A 14046-nucleotide genomic window follows, 5' to 3' on the forward strand; every position below is an offset into this window, starting at 1 on the left:
ACTTAATATAGATGGGGCGTGTAGGGGTAACCCGGGAATGGGGGGTGGGGGTGCTATTATCAGAGACGGTGAGGGGTGTGTGGTGGCGGCATGTGCCAAGTTTTACGGTGAGTGCACCAACAGCTTATCAGAGATTAGAGCTCTAGTTGATGGGCTCAGTCTTAGTAGGGAGAGGGGCTTCCATAATGTGTATGTCAGCTCAGACTCAACTACAGTGGTCCAATGTGTTTCAGCCAAGCAATGTAATTCATGGAGGGCTTGGTACTGGTTTCAGGAGGTTTTGAGCCTAGTGCAAGAGATACAGGCAGTTGTGACCTTCACGTACAGAGAAGGTAATAGGGTTGCAGACTGGCTTGCGAGCTACGCCTATAACAGGAAGGAAGACATGTTGTTTGAAGGGGATAGTGAACTCCCACGTGAGCTTCAAAGGATAATCCGAGAGGATGCGCTAGGTTTCCCTGTAATAAGAAATTAAGTTGGGGGGAGGTTTTGAGTATGTGAGACCTGAGTGCTTTTAGCCATTGTGGCAAGGGTTGGGGTAAGGTAGGAATGTCCCCCTCAGTGTACTCTTTTTTATTATTCCTTGATTTTAATAAAGTTCTAGGGGCTGCCACGGGTCCTAGAGAATATTCGGGTTAAAAAAAAAAAAAAAAAAAAAAAAAGCTTAAACAAGTAAAAATAAATAAACTTAGAAAAGAGGACCTTCGGTCTTTACTGAACAGTAAATGGCAACAAATAAATCATCAATTAATACATAAATGGGTCCATCCCATGAAAAAATCTCAAAGAGAACCAACCAATCAAAGCAAGGAAGGCACATAATATAAAGCTATATAGAAAACCCCAACAAAACCCCATAGAGGAAAGTGTGCCTACAAATATTCAATGCAAATTGATAAGATCAGCAAGCCCGGATTAAATTGTACTAATGCTACGCAAGATAATTGTCTCCACAATTAGACCCGGTCCAAACCCTAATAGCACACCCCAATCAAACCCTTCTCCGGTTGTGGCTTTCCCTTCCTTTATAGACTTGTTCCTCATCTCATCCAAAATGAACATCACAGTGGAGCTTGACATATTACCAAATTCGCTCAACACTTTTCTTGATGCCATCAGTTTCTCCTCCTTCAAACCAAGGGTCCCTTCGATCAGATCCAAAATTACCAGCCCACCAGGGTGAGATACCCAAAAAATGGAGTTCCAATCACTAATACCGATCTTGTTGAATGCTTCCTCCAAACATTTTCCAATGTTCCCAGAAATAGTTTTGGCTACATCCTTGGATAAGCTGATTGAAAGACCCGTTTGACGCAAGTGGCCTTCAACCATATCATCTGAGTCTGGGAGAATTCGAGAACCTGCTGAGAAGAGTTGGAATAGTGGGCGCTCAACTGAGGTGTCAGGGTCTACACCAACTATTAAAGCTGCAGCGCCATCTGCGAAGATTGCCTGCCCAAGTAGGGTGTGGAAGTCGGTCTCAGAAAGTCCCTTGAAGCCACTAACAGAGTTTAATTCCGAGCAAACAACAAGGACACGAGCACTTTTATTGTTCTCAGCCAGATCTTTGACAACACGAAGGACACTGCCACCACCGTAGCAACCTAGATGATACATCATCACACGTTTGACAGTTGGTGAAAGGCCAAGGAGCTTGATGAGTTGGAAGTTGGCACCAGGAGCATCAACACCAGAAATGGTAGTGAATACAATGTGGGTGATCTTTGATTTGGGCTGCCCCCATTCATTGATGGCTTTTAAAGCTGCTTCTTTAGCCAACTTGGGAACCTCAACAACCATAATATCTTGGCAAGCATCAAGTGTTGGAGCCATGGAGTTGTAGAAGTCGGGGTTCTCCTCGATCATTTCCTCGATCATGTAGAGATGACGTTTTATAATTGTAGATCTCATAGATTCGCTTGAACTTCTCCTTCAATCCAGTCATATGCTCACTCTTTGTGGATCCGGAGTAGAAATGGGAAATCAGGCTAATACACACGTTGGATGGATTTGCCGGGAAGTCATTAGAAAGAGGAATCCCAAGGTCCCATGGGCTAATGTGATATGGAACAAGGTGTTCTTTCCTCGGCATTCTTGCTTTGCTTGGAGATTGTTGTTTGGTTCTCTTTGAGATTTTTTCACGGTTGGCCCTTTAATATGTTAATACCATGATTTAGCTTTTGTCATTTCTTGTTTAGTAAAGGCCTAAGGCCCCTCTTTCCTAAGTTTTGATTTGTGTACTTATTTCAGTTTCTTTTAATAAAATACTACCTTAATTAAATTACTAAAAAGATAAATGAGGATGTTGGTATTGCACAATGGCCATGGCTAGATGTTATTAAGGATGACTCGCATCCAAAAGAGCTTTGCTCGTTAGGTTGATTTTTTGATGCCCATGTCAAGAGAATCATCCAAATTCATCATATTAACATATTGATGGGCCATCCATGTAAAAATCTCAAAGAGAACCAAACAATCAAAGCAATGAAGGCACATAATATAAAGCTATATAGAAAAACCAAACAAAACCCCATAGGGGAAATTTTGCCTATAAATCAATGGAAATTGATAAGATCAGCAAGCCCTGTTTAAATTGTACCGATGCTATGCAAGACAATTGTCTCCACAGTTAGACCCGGTCCAAACCCTAATAGCACACCCCAATCAAACCATCTCTAGTTGTGGCTTTCCCTTCCTTTGTAGACTTATTCCTCTTTTTGTTTTTGCTAAATATTAGCAGAGGTATATTATATCATCAAACCAAACAACTAAAATACATAGATGTCAGATAACTAATCCACCTACGGCATGGCCATCAGCAGAAAAGTACCCAACCAATCAGCAAATTACAAGAATCTATATCTTGGTCTTTTTAAGGCTTCCCACGTTATTTCACTCAATATGAAACTCGAGGGACTATCCCATACACAGCTGGATGAAGTAGAAGCTGCATGATTTGCTAGCCTATCCGCCACCGTGTTCACCTCCCTGTAGCAATGTGTAACCTTCCACATGATGCTATCTAGGTATCTCTGGTAGTACCACCATCTTTGTTGAAAGGTCCATGGAATACGCTGATCTGTTATGCACCTCACCACTGCAAGAGTCACCTTCCACCCATAGGTTTTCCACATGCAAGGACATCGCATGGTGGATTCCTTCAAAAAAGGCTTAGAATTCAGCGTAGAAATTCGATCCCACACCTGCATAACTCGCAAAATACCTCATGGGGTTACCCACATGATCACGAAGAATGCCTCCCGCTCTTGTACGCCCTAGATTCCCAAGAGAACACCCATCTATATTTAGTTTGACTTCACCCTGGACAGGGGAAGACCAACTAAGTTCAATAATCCTTTGCTGCTGGAATGGCTTTACCTTCAATTGCACGCTTCTTGATTGGATCAACTCAGAAACCGACTTGACATTATAGGGATTAGCACCGAGACGTCAGCCAAAGACGAAAGCACCTGCTTGACCTAATTACCATCCCATGTGAAGCAATCCTATTCTCAAATCTCCTTTTGTTCCGTTCCCTCCATAAATCACGATCCCCTGTCCAAATGAAATTCGGAATCGCTAAGGGTAGCGTGTCTTCACCAAAGAATCAAAGCCACCAATAAATGGAGAAATTATGTACTAGAATGTCTAAAATCACCGATTTAACCAGCTCCACTCGCCCAGCCATCAATAATAATTTTCCTTTCCAACCCAAAAGTCGCACCTTGATTTTATCCATTAAGGGAAGCATATGCTCGTGCTTGACCCTCCTTTGAAAATTTCCACACCTAGGTACCTCGTAGGCAAGGAGTAAATATGAATGCCAAGGTCATTAGAGATCCTATTATGCCTTGAACAGGGACATTTCCAAAGAACGACTTGCTTTTCTCCAAGTTCACCCTCTGGCCCGAAAAATCCATGTACTTAACCAAGAAAGACTTTAGGTTCAGAATGTACCTATTAGAAGCATTCATAAATATAAAAAATATCGTCAGCAAATAAAAGGTGGGCAGGGGTGAGAATCCATTGTTGGCATGTACTTCATGGTTTTAACCATTCAGGTCCATGTTTCCCTCTAAAGAGCCTCCCCTGATGACCGATCCTAAAAGGGTAGTCAGACTATCGTTAGCAGCTAATTTGTAATTTTAGGGTGTAAACAATGCCCCTTGCAACTTCTAAGGATGATGCTCGTAAAGTCCTTATGGAGTTGCAACACAGCTTTGAACCGCTGATTTCGTTTCCATCTAAAACAGTTTGTTAAGTGTTATTAGACGGTATAGTCGGCCTTTGGAATCCTTCCTTCCTATATATGTATTCCTTTTTCAGAAAAGAAACGTCTGGTATGACGTTTGAGTTAACAGTTGCAGGTGAAAGGTAACGTACACATTAATGCTTCCTTCATTTTGGCGGCGCTCCCGATTTCCTAGGGGGTGAATCATTTTGAAACCCTCAAACACTTTAAATAAATGATGCCTACGATTATAGAAGATTATCTTCTTCCTTTCTGGGATTTTCTCAGTGTATTCCTCTTCTGTTTCAATGGTTGAAAGTTCCCAATACCCTTTCACAGCATCAAAGGTGAGAGCTGAGATGAACTCTGCCTCTGCTTATTTTGACATTCCAATTGTTCCAATGCCTTTGACAACTCCTTCTCTCCTTGGAGAGAGTCAACTTCTTTCTTACTTTAATCAGTTGAAGAAAGAAAGAGGTTCCCTGCCTGGTGACTTCTTCCAGTATGAAAACCTTACTACATCGCATTCTCACTTTGTTGTTGGTCCACGCATTTTCTCTTCTACCAATGCACAGTTTGTTACTTCACTACTGGTTAGTGAGACCAAGCTATTCTCTGCAAGCATCCCACATTCCCCAACAAACTGCCTCGACCCTTTTCTCGTTTTTGGCCTACATACTTGCAAGCCTGGAATGCCTGGGTCGACAGAATGGTTGAATACAAGATGGATTCTTGGCGAAGGCTTGGTATAGCTGAAGCTATCAATCTATCCAAGACCCCAATCGAAGCTAACAAACCTTTCCTGTGAGTGGCTTTATGCTTCTGGTCTCGATCATCCAACACCTTCCGTTTCTGTTTGGTGCAATGAGTCCAACTCTACTGGATATTGGGGCACTACTTGGGCTTCGGTCAGGTGGGAAAGAGTTTCATGGTGATTCCCAAGCATCTTCCGAAGATCATGGGATTGACTGCTCCCAAAAAGTGGAGTACGTGTCTCAGCTCACTCATTACTGACGTACTAGTGGTGATGTCACAAAGAAGAGTATGTTGCCTTTCTTATTTATTAGATTTTGCGTTTCTTGATTTGTAGTCGGGCTAACAAAAAAAGGAGATCCTGGTACATAGTCGTTCCAAGAGCTACTTACCACAGAATTAAAATTGGTGAGCTCCAACTAGAAGCGTTATAACGGGAACGGACAATTGGAAGGCTTGTGCATGGGGTCAGTAAAACACCACTAAAGTGAAATGTTCCCAAATATGTTTTATTCTAAAAATATATCATGAAATGCTCCCAAATATGGATTATCAAACACATTCATATCATTAAAAATAGAAACCCCCCACCGGGCCAATTCTAAAGTGTGTATAATTGGCACTCAAATTTTGTTATTTATGAATGGGATCTTCTTATTGACATCTCGAAAGGTGTCAAATAATTTGTAACCTAAATTTTTTTAATTTTTATGTTAGATACACAATTTTTTTCTAATGAGGGTAATAGTATCACTTCTCATGCATTCTCTAAAATTGTGCACGAAATTGACAACTTTTAATAATGACGTAATGATTTGTCATTATCAAACTATTTTTGAAAATCCTTTTTACTCCTATCTTAAAGAACTTCTGAGAATTAATAAGACAAGTGACAATTAAAAGGTGTCAGGTCTAAATACACCTATTGTGGTGTCATTCGAGCACTCCCTCTACAAAAAATGGAAGGTTTGTAGTTTTTTTTTTTTTTTTTTCATAGGTGGTATCAATTTATTAAGAGAGAACAAAAGACAAATACTTACAAACAAAGGCCAAAGGCAAACCAAACTAGGCCTCAAAAACAGATCTCAAAGCTTAGAGAAGCAATAAACAACACAGCAGAAAAATAAATCACCAAAACATATTACAAAGAGTACCCAACTTATCTATTCTCCCACACTGGAATGGCCCTCCATTTTTCAACTAGAAACAAGTTCCTAGGCGTTCTTTTGCCCTTAGGGATAACCACCCTAGATCGGTCTTCAACATATGCCCGGATATCACTAATAATCATTGGGCTGGTCTTGGTCCTAAATATACGGAAGTTTCTCTCCTTCCATATATGACCAATAGTAGCACAGAAAGCAATCATGACAATACCACCAATTGAGTCTCCCTTAAAATACTTAGCAATCCACCTAGCCTCCAAGCTGACATTACTCCCCACCCTTCTAGAAGGAGAACAAAGCTTCAATATACTTATCTATATCTGTTTAGTAAATGGACAGTCAAAAAACAAATGATCTCTACTTTCCAACCCTGCCCAACAGAAGCAACAATAGGGAGACACCAACACATTCCTCTTTCGAAGCTGGTCCTTGGTAGGTAGACCATCTACCAAACAATACCAAGTGGTTGTTGAGTGTCTAGGAATACACTTATAGACCAAACGGTAACCGCCCAATCTATCATAGGAGAGTGGCTCCTCACTATATCCCAAGCTGATCTAGTAGAAAAGATGTTGGATGAGGACCCCATCCATATGATAGAATCTTCCCTTGACCCATTGAGCCAGCATATGCTGTCCGACTGGCCCCAAACATGGGCAAGATCAAGATGTAGCTGGGCCATGATTCCATCTTGCATCACTCAAATGGATCGCACAGAGGCTAGTCTATTAGATCCTCGCATCATATCGTATACGATCCCTAAATCTATTAAGCAAGACCCCTCTCGGATGCCAAGGGTCAAGCCAAAGCAAAGTAGAAGCTCCATTACCTAACCTGTGTAGAACAAGCGAGCTGATCCGATCCCGATAATGACTTTTCTCCACACCCAAGAACAATTTTGGATCGGTTGGATTGTCCAAATAGAGTCTGTTTTCAAGTATCTATGTTGGACCCATTTAACCCATAATGAATCCTTCTTGGAAACAATCTACCACACTTGCTTTAGGATCCCAGCTACATTCATATCTTTAATGCGTTTTACTCCTAGCCCCTTTTCCTTTAGGTTTACAAATGTCAGTCCAAGAAGTGAATTCTTCTTTCCATTGAAGGGCCAGACCATAAGAAATTAGAGAACATGGATTCCAGCTTCTTGATAACATGTGCAGACAAACCAAACAGACTAGAACAATAAATGTAATGTCCCTGCATAACAGATAAGATTAGCTGAAGACGACCAGAAAAAGATAAAAATCTAGATTTCCATCCTTCCAATCTCTTCTTGACCAAATCAAACAAAGGTGCACAATCCGTAGCTTTTAGCTTTCCGAGATCGAGGGACTCCAAGATACTTTATTAGATGTTGAGTACCAAGTAAAACCAATCAACGCCATCAACTGCTCCCCAATCTAAGGATTAACCCCTCCAATGATTATTGAGGACTTGAGTTATTCACTTTAGGGCCCGGCTAATGAAAATGAGTTAATGGTTTCCATCACCGCCGCCATCAACCATAATCCGCCTTCACAAACACCATCGGGTCATCAAAAAAACCAAATGAGAAAGCCTCATCGCTTTACACCTTGGAATAAGGTGAATCCTTCTATCCTCAACAACCTGTTTCGACATCATAGACAAGCCTTCCATAGCAAAGGTTAATAGGTAGGGAGACAGAGGATCTCCTTATCTAATTCCCCTACCACTAGCAAAATATCTTGCGGGGCTTCCATTCACTAATACCGAGAACATGGGGGTCATTACACATATATTGCTTCACCCAAGATATAAACTTTGTAGGGAATCTCATGAGGCTCATCGTTTGGAACAGAAGCTCCATTCCAACGAATCATAGGCCTTATGCAACTCAATCTTAAGAATACCCGATGGCGGAGAATTTTTGAGCAACCCCTTCACAACATCATGGCAAACAAGAATGTTATTAGCAATAGACCTTCCCTTGATAAAAGCTAATTGATTCAGGGAGACTAGAGTACCAACAACCATCTGAATTCTATTAGCGTAATCTTAGAAATAAACTTATATAGTAAATTGCATAAAGAAATAGGCCTAAAGCCACTAAACCCCACGAGATGATCAGATTTTGGAATAAGACAAATGAAAGTAGAGTTTACTCGACCGGAGCATGAAAGCATGGGAGAAATTTACATGGTATCCATTTTTCTATTTCTTTATTTAAAACTAGAGTCAAGAAAGTTACAAATAGACCCCATCACTATGAATTGATGCATAACTAAGTAACTATTCACAAATTGCAAATTGTTGTAAATGAATTGCATCCCCTATGAAGAATTAATTGTTAAGGATAAGGATCCATGGCATTTCAAATATTCAATTTTATTTGAATTAGTCAACACTTATCTATTACTAGTCATTTGTAACTAATTGGGTTTATCCCATTGTAAATGATCTGAGTGTAACAAGACACTTTGAATTCATGTTTATAAATACCATCACTACCCAACAAAGTGGGTAAGGTGAGATTCATCCCAATTCAATCCCACTAAAATATTGGTCATTTGCTTTTGAAACGCAATTTATCTCATAAATTGTTTACCCACTTATTCTTGAGAAAAATAGATCTCGTTTTCAAGTCTTATATAATCTCACACCCAACTACTCTTTCTTCAAAGTTTTTGGTTGTGCTGTCTACCCTCTCTTGCGCCCCTATAATTCTCATAAGTTTTCTCTCCACTCTACTCTGTGTGTTTTTATGGGATTCAGTCCTCTACATCATGGCTACAGATGTTTGGACCTAAAAGCAAACCGCATGTACATTGCTCGCCATGCTCAGTTTATTAAGGATCACTTTCCTTTTGCCACTCATATTCAAAGCACACAACCACATTTAATCCCACCTCAACCATGGTTATCAATATCCACCTTTGATACCAAATCCGTTACAGATCCAAGAAACAACATGCACTTCATCTGATATGACTTCACATACTACACCTTCACCACCTCCACTCTCCCCTACTTAAGTTATTCACCACTCATTGCCAATGCTGATGTGATCCCTACCCCATCTACTAACGAACAAGGATCAGATGCTATGAATAATGTTGCAGGGGTTATTGCAGATCCACAACCTTCCTTGCCTCTTGATTCAATATCTTCACAAGCCCAAAATCATTTACTTGCAGCGCCTCTCACAAGGACTCACCCAATGCAACTAAGATCCAATCCAAGGCCATCAACACGTTATCCTTTGCCATCGCCCACTTAATGAAGGGCCCATTGAGGTTGAACCTACTTGTTTCACGTAGACTGACAAACATGATAAGTGGCGGACAGCTATGGAAACGGAGTTCAATGCTCGTTAAAAATGGAACTTGGAGTTTAGTTCCACCACAGTCCCATCGAATGTAATTGGATCTAAGTGGGTGTTTGAATAAAAAGAAAAAGCGGATGGTATGGTTGAGCACTACAAGGCTCGATTAGTGGCCAAAGGCTACAACCGAGCAGAAGGTATCGATTACACAGAGACATTTAGTCCTGTGGTAAAGCCTACTACGATTCATCGTGTTATCCTTGGCGCAGTGAAACAACCGGGAGATGCGCCAATTGGATGTAATCTTGCATTCTTACATGGAACACTCAAGGAGGAAGTTTATATGAAACGACCTCAAGGATTTATTAATCCCACTAAACCACAGTATCTATGCCGGTTACATAAGGCGTTGTATGGTTTGAAGCAAGCACCAAGGGCTTGGTTTCAAAGATTGAGTGCCTATTTACTTACTTTGGGGTTTGAAGGATCCAAAACCGACACCTCAATATTTATTCTTAAGCAGGCCTCTCATTGTGTTTATATGTTGGTGTACGTAGATGACATAGTCATCACTAGCTCTAATCCCACACTATTTCATCATACCATTACTTCTCTACAACAGGAGTTTGCCATTCGTGATTTGGGGAAGTTGCATTATTTCCTTGGCATGGATGTGCTTCAATGTTCTAAAGGTATTGTGCTCTCTCAACAAAAATATATTACAGATCTTCTCAAAAAGACTGGCATGGATGGTGTCAAACCAGTACATACACCTATGGCTATCAATACCAAGTTATCACAAGCTCAAGGGAAGCCATTGGTTGATGCAACAACATATCGTAGTACAATGGGAGCCCTCGATCGCCACATTAACAAGGCCGGACATATCATATTCTGTTAACAAAGTATGCCAATATCTTCAAACCCCAACTGATGAACATTGGCAAGCAGTCAAATGCACACTACGGTATCTTAAAGAAACTATTTCACATGGCCTTCTTCTCACCAGCTCTACATCTCCCACCTTCAATGCCTTTGGCGATGCTGATTGGGCTGGATGCCCTGATGACAGACGGTCTACAGGTGGGTTTGCAATATTTCTTGGCAACAACCTAATATCGTGGTCTGCTTGTAAATAAAATACAATCGCTCGATCTTCAACAGAATCTAAATATAGAGCGCTTGCTAATGCGACAGCAGAGCTGGTCTGGATTAAATCCCTCTTACAAGAACTTCGTGTGCCACAAGCAAAGCCTCCGGTACTATGGTGTGATAACTTAGGAGCTACATATCTCACAATGAATCCATTGTTTCATGCACGCACCAAACACATAGAGGTGGATTTTCACTTCGTTCGTCACTTGGTTGCACAAGGCCTGCTTGAAGTCAAATTTATCTCCACTCGCGATCAGCTAGTGGATATTTTCACCAAATCCTTATCACGTTCTCGCTTTGAAATGATCCGGAACAAGTTGAAGATCATTCAAAGACCAACTTCCACTTGAGGGGGGATGTTAAGGATAAGGATCCGTTGGCATTTCAAATATTCAATTTTATTTGAATTAGTCAACACTTATCTAATATCTTGTTGTTGTAACTAATTGGGTTTATCCCATTGTACATGATACGAGTGTAACAGACACTTTGAATTCAAGTTTATAAATACCATCACTACCCAACAAAGTGGGTAAGGTGAGATTCATCCCAATTCAAACTCTCTATCGGCTCTCACATTAATAAATAAAATGTTTGGTGATTAGAGCAGTGAGATCAACAGTGAGTTGGTTTGATGCATCCTTTTAGCTTTGGCACCTACAGCAGTGAGAAACATGAAAGTAAAAGTTAAAGAGTTAGGAAGTCTATTAAGCTAATAAGTTTAGTGAAGATGTATATGTGGAATAGATACTTTCACCCACCGATTACGACATGAGGAACCTCTACAATAAAAGAAAGGGAAATAAATTTAAATTAATATAAAAAAATTTACAAAAGTTGAAATTATTAAGGTACTTACAAAGATTAGATAATTTAAAGGGAAAGAGAACAGGCGCATCCTGAATAGCCATACCTTCCCTAGCCATATTAATGAGCTTACGGGCCGTGATGCTATGGGTTTGCCTAGCTACTGATTTTTGTAGGACCGGGTATAGTGATCGCCTCTGCCTGGTTGGTTTCTTTATAAGTTGTTTCCTTCGTTGTAAGGGGCTCGCCCTTTTCCTTGGTTTGTTTTTCTTTTTCTTTCTATTTCCTTAATGCAATGACCCTTTAGCGAAAAAGAGAACGGCACCGTGTCGTACAATTGCACGCCACCCTGTGCACGACACATGGGTTTACTGAAATGACTTGTTGCATACCGTGTAACCCGGAAATGACCAGAGGTACGGTGGTCATTTTTGCATGCGTCCCTAACACAGGGGTGGATGGTCATTTCACCCCCTCGATTTGGGCGGAGGCCGCATATTCCCAAACGAAGAATAGTCTCCTATTATATTAACAAAAAAAAAAAAAATAGATCATAATAAAGCTGAAGGAAAAAAGTTTGGTAAAACACCAACTCAAAAGTGAAATTGAAAACTCTGTCACATATCACAGTTCATATGAGGTGGCGATATGTCATAAATACCCCTCTACCATTTGTCGACTTCCAAAAGAAATTCCCTTATTGGTTCACCTTTTTTTAAACAAAATTGTAACTCGATGAATACAAAACATTAGATGCGAGGATGGATTCCATACGAACAGGCAGTGAACCAGTTCTCGTACATTCACGGTGAACCGGTCAGCCCAACTCAAAACATTGCTATCAAGTATCAAGGGAAACATATATATATTAAATTCCGTTCTCTCACAGTTGTCTCATTTGCCATTCTTTCTAATTTATTTTGCGAAGTCTCAAATGACGACAAAAGAAATCATGATTTTCTTTGAAACCCGACCATTCAAGCTGTATCAACTTGATAATGACAACCCATGTAAGTCAGTATGGTCGACGGAGTCTCATTCAAAATAGGAGTAGTTTCAAAAAAGGCAACTTCCACCAAGTCTAAGTGATTATAATAAAATTCAAAACTCTAAGTATTGCTTGGCGCATATGGATCCATTCAAACTTCCTACTTCTATAAAACCCCATTCATCTGTCTTGCTATTTCATCCAAGAATCATCATTGCTATTGCTTCCTAGTTTCAATACATACCCTTTCCTTCCATCTTAATTCATTTCTCTATTTCAGATTTTCCCACCCTTTAGATCGATCGATCCAGCGATCCACACAAGCAATGGGATCATCGTTGGAGAAATCTATGAAGCTGATGCACTCGGGGTCCAGCCACAGTGCTGGCCATCGGCCTGAAAATCCATCCAAGCTGTGTTTATCGGCCGATTTCCCATTTTTACTTGGATCCACAAAGAGTGAGCATATGATGGATTGAAGGAGAAGTTCAAGCGAATCTGTGACAGATCTATAATTATAAAACGTCATCTCTACATGACTGAGGAAATGATCGAGCAGAACCCCGACTTCTACAACCCCATGGCTCCAACACTTGATGCACGCCAAGATATTATGGTTGTTGAAGTTCCCAAGTTGGCTAAAGAAGCGACTTTAAAAGCCATCAATGAGTGGGGGCAGCCCAAATCAAAGATCACCCACATTGTATTCACTACCATTCTCGGTGTTGATGCGCTGGTGCCGACTTCCAACTCATCAAGCTCCTTGGCCTTTCACCCACCGTCAAACGTGTGATGATGTATCATCTAGGCTGCTACGGTGGTGGCAGTGTCCTCCGTGTAGCCAAAGACCTTGCGAGAACAATAAAGGTGCTCGTGTCCTCGTTGTTTGCTTGGAGTTAAACTCGGTTAGTGGCTTCAAGGGACCTACGAGACCGACTTCCACACCTTACTTGGGCGAGGCAATCTTCGCTGATGGCGCCGCTACTTTAATAGTTGGTGCGAGACCACGACACTTCAATTGAGCATCCACTATTCCAACTCGTCTCGTGGTACTCGAATTCTCCCGGACTCGGATGATATGGTTGAAGGCCATTTACGTCAAACAGGTCTTTCAATCAGCTTATCCAAGGATGTAGCCAAAACTATTTCTGGGAACATCGAAAAATGCTTGGAGGAAGCATTGCAAGAAGATTGGTATTAGTGATTGGAACTCCATTTTTGGGTGTCTCACCCTGGTGGGCAGCGATTTTGGACCTAATTGAAGGGACCCTTGGTTTGAAGGAGGAGAAACTCAAGGCATCAAGAAAAGTGTTGAGCGAATATGGTAATATGTCAAGCCCCACTTGTTGGAAAACACATTCCTCCATAAACTAATTTTGATGATAACAAACATTAAGATTAATACTAATATTCCAATCTTTAAGCAAACTTCATAGTCAGACGTTGGGAGCATCAAGCATCCAGGAAAGACTTGATCAACGGAGCTCACAACAGAAGAGTTAAGGAAAAGAAGAAATTTGAAGATTGAGGAACATCTTCTAAAGGAAGCCAAGAATTAACAAGACAAAGACTCTCCAAGAAGATTCAAGTGCATTAGAACACATTTCATTACATGTGCATATCACATTATACACACATTGCATTCACATGTAAGAGA

General features: G+C 40.7%; 2 pseudogenes; one reads left to right on the forward strand and one right to left on the reverse strand.

Moving 5' to 3' along the window:
• Nucleotides 1-802: 802 nt before the first annotated feature.
• Nucleotides 803-2092, reverse strand: LOC122672388 (annotated as a pseudogene).
• A 10657-nt stretch (nt 2093-12749) lies between these two features.
• LOC122672389 lies at nt 12750-13727 on the forward strand (annotated as a pseudogene).
• Nucleotides 13728-14046: the final 319 nt, after the last annotated feature.

Source organism: Telopea speciosissima, chromosome 8 (genome assembly GCF_018873765.1).
Source record: "Telopea speciosissima isolate NSW1024214 ecotype Mountain lineage chromosome 8, Tspe_v1, whole genome shotgun sequence".
NCBI classification, from domain to species: Eukaryota; Viridiplantae; Streptophyta; class Magnoliopsida; order Proteales; family Proteaceae; genus Telopea; species Telopea speciosissima.